This window comes from Saccostrea cucullata, unplaced genomic scaffold, assembly GCF_032062105.1.
Source record: "Saccostrea cucullata isolate Sc308-1 unplaced genomic scaffold, CSIRO_AGI_Scuc_v1 ctg8186, whole genome shotgun sequence".
NCBI lineage: Eukaryota > Metazoa > Mollusca > Bivalvia > Ostreida > Ostreidae > Saccostrea > Saccostrea cuccullata.
The window spans coordinates 1-6,527 of record NW_026928396.1 but is presented as its reverse complement, the minus strand read 5'-3'; the positions used below and the strand labels follow the sequence as shown (position 1 = coordinate 6,527).

The following is a 6,527-nucleotide window of genomic DNA, read 5'->3' as shown; positions in this document are numbered from 1 at the left end:
GAAAAAGCTATTTTTAGCATATAGGTCACAGTCAAGGTCACAAGGTCATTGACCTTGATGTCATTTGAAAGGACTTTATTAGTGGAGTATGCATACCAAATATGAAGTCTCTATCTCTTATTGTTCAAAAGTTATGGCCAAGGTTAAAGTTGACAACAGCAAACAGACAAACAGACAAACAGATAAACAGACAAACAGACAAACAGACAGGACAAAAACAATATACGCCCGGGATCTATCGATCCGGGCGCATAAAAATGAGTTTGTATTTATGAAGCTCACAACAAAAATTAAAATAATAGGCTTAAAATTAAATTGCTTTAGCCATGGGAAAATGCATTTATAGTTTCGTTATCCCTATATATCTTACATGTATATCATCTAGTTAACTGACACTAAAAATTGTATCGCTTTATATATTTGACGTCTAGAGGATACACTTTTTAATTTCGTACAGTTGTTTTAAAACAATATCAAAAACAATTATGTAAGTAAAATACAATGATTAATAAATATGAAAGTTGCAGAAGCTCCTTAGCTTGAGCATAAGCCACCACTCCATTTTTGGAAGCAGAAGTTCGAAATTGTAGAAATACTGGATCGCTTCTTTGTGTTCCATATTCTGTAACAAAAGACATGTTGTAACTTGTTTCGGGGTCCAAATCTGTCAAATCAAGCCAGTCGTTGTATGGCTCTACATGTAGGACATGAACTCGGTCATTGGATGAACGGAACTCTACTACAACCGTTGACATCTCGTAACAAGTTGAGGGCATGGTCCAGTTCAGACGAACACCATTGTCAAAGGTTTCAGTTATGGTTAAATTAATTGGGTCAGGGTCTAAAACGACAAATCACTCAAATATTGAACCTGTAATGCAATCATGGGCATAATTCAACTATGCAACATTCTGAGATCTGAACACAGATTATTTAAGGATGACGTTTACTCAGATGACAAAAAATCCACTGATAAAAACGAAAAAAAAAACACCTATTGCATATTGTACACCTATGATTCCTGTGTTAAATTTCACTTTGAAATAACTAGGTCAATGACCTACTTTTCGTGCTAGTGGCCCTTGAGAATTTCTCGTAAAATGCCTCATTTTTTCACACTATGACCGAGTTTTTCTTTACTCACAAAATATCACAAGCAACAATAATCTTTAAATAATGAAATACAATAAGAAATGGAACGACTTGGCTTCATAAACATATAAATGAACAATTAGAATTTGAGCCATAAACTTATTATTACCCTCCGAATTTCCTTTGTCAGATTTCTATTTGCCCCCCCCCCCCCCTCCTATTTTTGATGAATTACAACAAAAATCTGATTGATAAGAACTTTAAATTATTTATAATCCCAATTTACTTTTTTTGTTCTTATTCTATTGGTATTTATATTATATGAGGTCAGTGATCAAATGATTGAGATATGTTGTCTGGAATGTTTTTTGTTCATATTTTTTGAATTTCTTAATTTAATGGCATTCAATTATTTGAAATAATTCATGAGCTTTCAAGCATATAAAATTTGCGCAAAATGTTGTTTAAAAATACATGTAATTTTTAACTACTTTGTAATAGATATTGAAAGAAATAAAATTTTGTGACAAAAATGAATTTTTTTTTTTATAAATTTAGTCCGAATTTCCTCTGCATACCATATATTGATTTGTTCTTACATATTTTCTTCAAATAACAAAATATCAATTTTTAAATTGTTGGTTATATTATCCATTTAGATTAATTTTTGACTTAATAAAATTTCCTTTTTCTCTTCTGAAACCTGAGTAAACGTAATCCTTGAATAAATGTGTAATCTCCACACAATGAAGATACATACATTCATCCATTCCGTCCAGCGAGGACAAATCTGTCAGCTGCAAATAGTGAACAAAACAGCATAACAAAACAGCACTGCAGCAAAGATATTGACAGAAAAAAGCAAATAAAATGTGAGTAAGGAAAATTAATTATTTGAATTTCTAGCATCCAAGGGGACAGAACTACTTACTATTGAACTGTAAAACGCAGGTTTCATAGCCATGTTATATACAGCCAGATTCAGTAAGACAGACTCCTCTGCCATTTTTTCCTTTGACCCAACAAACCAGCAGTTATTTATGTCCAGGGTGTGGCGGTAATAAAAGTAGCTTCCTACAGAGGTTGTGTATCCTGCTTTCAATCCTGGATCCGCCTACAGTGAAAGGAAAATATTGTTTATTATTCCAGTCTTGTGTTTAATTTTTTCCTATTGTAAAAAAGGAAATTTCTTTTAATGTAATAGTAAAAAATTAAACAATTTTTGTTTGATTGGATTTCATCTCTGATTTCTAGGATGATGAAACACGACAGTGTTTTTTTCTTTATACAAACTAAACAAAAAAGCTTTAAATAATTATACAAGAAATAAAACTTGTCAGGAAAATTTTTTTTACTTCTGTTTTGTTTCCTGGAATATTAATTTCCTGGAATAGTTTATAATTTCTTCCAGAAGATCTTAGCTCCACGTGAATTCCATGTATTCCACTTTCTCTGTCAAAGACATCTACCTGTAGCCTGAAAAAATCATTTGACTATATATATATTACTAATTGCTCATGATATCATTTATGTGTGTATTTGTGAGGGTGTGTGAGAGAGTAGGTGTGTGAGTGAGGGTGTGTGTGTATGTGTGTGAGAGGGTGTGTGTGTGTGTGTGTGTGTATGTGTGTGTATGTGAGAGAGAGAGAGAGAGAGAGAGAGAGAGAGAGAAGAGAGAGAAATTAATTCTTTGATTTTCATGTTTTTCATTTTCTTAAAAAAAAATTGAAAATTCTTTAATTTTCTTACCGACTTTAGAAAGGGTAAGTGGCATTTTTAACGTTCCTCGTAAATATGACGCCTGAAGGGTTTAAACTTTCTGGCGGACTGGAATCAAAGGAAATCTTCGTCAAGTCAACTTTCGTATTCCCCATGATGTCAGTCGCCTTGACCCAAAAGTTAATGGTATCGCCATCTTTTCTCTCAATATTAAAAGCCTGAGTTTCTGAAAATGTATCATTCACCTTATACCAGAATTGTGGGGTTCTCTCCCCTTGATTTCCGTGTCTGTAGAAATATTCAAATTTAACTATACCATGAACATTCCGGATTTCTTTCAGTGTCCTTTTCCCGAGTTATCATCAAGTTGGTTTGGAACTTGTTTTTCAATGTTTGCATCATTATTGAAGTTTTTGTACTGTGCTACTGGATTTAAAAGTTTATTATCTTCATGGAATTTGTTCTGAAAATGTCCTTTCCATGACATGATAATATCCTTGTCGAGGTTATTTTGCCATTGAAAGTTAGTTTCAGCTTCTGCGCTTCTTGCCATAAATGGCAATTTAGAGAGAGTGATATTTGAAGTAGGGTCATATAACACCAAGGTACGTGCGTATTGTACATTGTTGGCTCTGTCTATTACATTGAGTATAAAGGAATACATCCCCATCTCCTAGGAGTGTAAGTATATCTTGTTTCTAGTGCCGAAAGGGATATTTCCTCGTCTGGGTGCCGCGGATTTGGTTCCGCCAAGTTTGTTGTGTTCAGCTGCAGCAAATAAACTTGTACTTTGTAATCTTGGATTCCAGAAAGCTTATCCACCCACTTGTTCCATTCCAATTCTATTGGAGACTTTATAAAAAAAAAATAAGGTCAAACATATAATTTATTATTCAAGTTTATCATGCTTATATTGAATCCAGAATCTTTATGACTATTTAGCGTTTGCCTTTCTTAAAAGTGGATGCTTCCAGTTGAACATAATCCATACACACCAGACTGAAAACGAACATGATGCTATAACGCCTCTGTCCACTAACCTTTAGAACCATTTCTAGCTTAGTTTGGACTTTCAGTAAGGCGTGGCATTCTCGACGTTTAATAATTGGCTTCTGAAATTTACACAGCTTTCCTTCACTGTTGAAATATTTATGGGATAGAAATTCGGGCAAATGCCAATTAGTGTATCGAATAACTGACTACTTTGTCTCATCCTGCAAAGAGGTGGAGCTTAAGTCGTCTCTTCGATGTCGGCAACATTTTAAAGTTCCTGATGTTATTAATTTCTTAACCAATGACAATCTATTCGCCATTTAGCAGGCGGTATAAACATGTAGCACCGAGAATGCCACGCCTTACTGAAAGTCCAAACTAAGCGTGAAATGGTTCTATAGCAAAAATAACACTATTTTAGAGAAGTATATCTTAACAAGGTTCAATTGAAATAAATGGGAGAACACGTTTAAAATACCTTAGTGACATCTTCCACAACATCCAGTGCTTTCGCCTCACATGGTCCGTCTAGGAGACAGTGATGTGGCTTTACCAAATCGAAGCGAAACATTGTAGATTTTGTAGACATCTCGTCGATAAATAAGTCTTTTTCAAAAATACTCCAGATTTTAGTAAAAGCTGTCAGAGTTAAACTGTACATAAAAAAAGTCAAAACCTTCATTACATTCTCCAAAATCAGGAGTCCTAGTTCTTCTTTTATATTTAGATGTCATTTATTTGAGACTTTATAGTTAAAAATGAATAGACATCCTCCCTCAAACCCCTCTACCACACAATTTTGAAGAGAATTTACTTGTCTCCGTGTTCCAGCTGCATGTCAAACTTGTCATCCGTGTAGTTACATTGAAATAAATCCACGCTGGGATAGAGAGAACTGGGCTGACTCTCACAGAGGTGGGTTTCATTTCCACTCACAAAGGGCGTCTTTTCTAGTTATAAAGATAAGTGTATACAATTTCTAGTATTTTCAAAAATTCATAATAATATTGAACTTGGTACTTAATCTACAAATTGTAGAAGCACAAATTTTCCTGAGAATAAAATTCTGTTGATTTGTAATCTATAAAGGTTTCGTGGGCATTGATTTTCGTTGGTTTAAAAGTAACACTGTTCAATTTATAATCATAAAAAATTCGTGTGGGAATTGTAATTTCGTTCCTAATTGTAAACAACGATATAAACAAAATAAAAACCCCAACAAATATTCCTGCTTTTACAGTATATATATTAAATATAAAGGAGGTCAACATACCTTCACCTGGTCTGCTCATTTTGTGATGAATAATATTAACGCCTCCAGATATGATTCCCTTTTTAAACTGTTTTTCATTTCTTGAAATGTTTAGGTTGTCTGCTGATGTGAAGACAGCGGCAAATGTAACGTTGATATAGTTGTAATCCTTTTGGTTTAGCCACATTGTATCTACCGTCGTAGAGTTAGGTTCAGAAGAATCTATTTCAGATCTGTATAATTCCCTCCTCTGTTCAGATTCTTCAAAATATGCGAGAATGGACGTACATTGTAGAATAAGTGGGCTGGACTCTAAAACTGTAAATATACATTTAGAGATAAAATATATGTTTATTGCAGGTTGATAAATATGGCATGTTTATATAGAACAAGTGGTGACGTCAGGCATATTGCATATGCAAAAATCCTGTATTTATTACTAAGTATGTAATAAATTTTAATAAGCTGCACAAGTCTTGGAGCATTTACCCATAATCAGTGTTGTTATGATTTTGAATAACGCTGTTAAACATTCTTGTTCGTTTGAGATTGTTCGAATAAGAACATCAGATAAACATATACCGGTATTTCAATTTGTACACATTGCCCGCGTGATGCAGTAGTTAGAGTGTCTGCTCTAGAGTCGCGAGTTGAGTTGATAGTAGGGAAAAAACCAGAGTTCTGGGACAGTAGCCTCCCATAGAGTTAACATGGAGTAGCCTCCGATAGCCTCCCAAGGTGTGAGGCTACCTATGACGTCATACAGATGGCTAATTTATTACTTAATAAATAAATTATAATTAATTAGTAATTAATTAATTTATCAATTATGTTATAATTATTGATCATATATTCAGAAATCAATTATCATAATGATTGACATTGATTGATTACCTAATGATTATAATCAATTATTTTAAATCATATTATTGTCCAGGAACATGAAATACCGTGTTCATAATCAATGCAAAGTGGAAATAAATGTACATGAAATCGAACTAAAATTCAATTATTTATGTAAGGTGTTCTCTAAAGATTTATTAACCAAACCACATTATATTATTAGTTTCAATGATTGGAAAAAATTGTCCACAATGTGTAAGAAAGCACACGCGACTTTTATGATAAAAAAGCATTCAAGCGAGACACAGGTAAACACACGTGTCCAAAGAGATCACGATAAACAGGATTTAACCGGTTTAAAAATCGATAATACGACGCCATATTGAATTATTTTGAACGTTTTATCATCTGTTTATTTTACAACAATATCGTTCATTTTCATTCTTATTTTCATGCATATACATGACAATTTGTACATATAAATAAATAAAGTTTTGGAAGAATTTCGCGATTATTATCATTCCAGTTACCCACAACTGTAGCTTTACATTCACTCGAGAAGAAAAACTGACAAAGTTTAAAACTAAAACGAAAATTCATCGATATGAATTAACATATCAGAAAAAGG

The 6,527-nt window shown here is 33.2% G+C and overlaps 1 pseudogene; it reads right to left on the bottom strand.

The window, feature by feature from the left end:
* Window positions 1–473: 473 nt before the first annotated feature.
* On the bottom strand, window positions 474–5,549 carry LOC134277456 (uncharacterized; annotated as a pseudogene).
* Window positions 5,550–6,527: the final 978 nt, after the last annotated feature.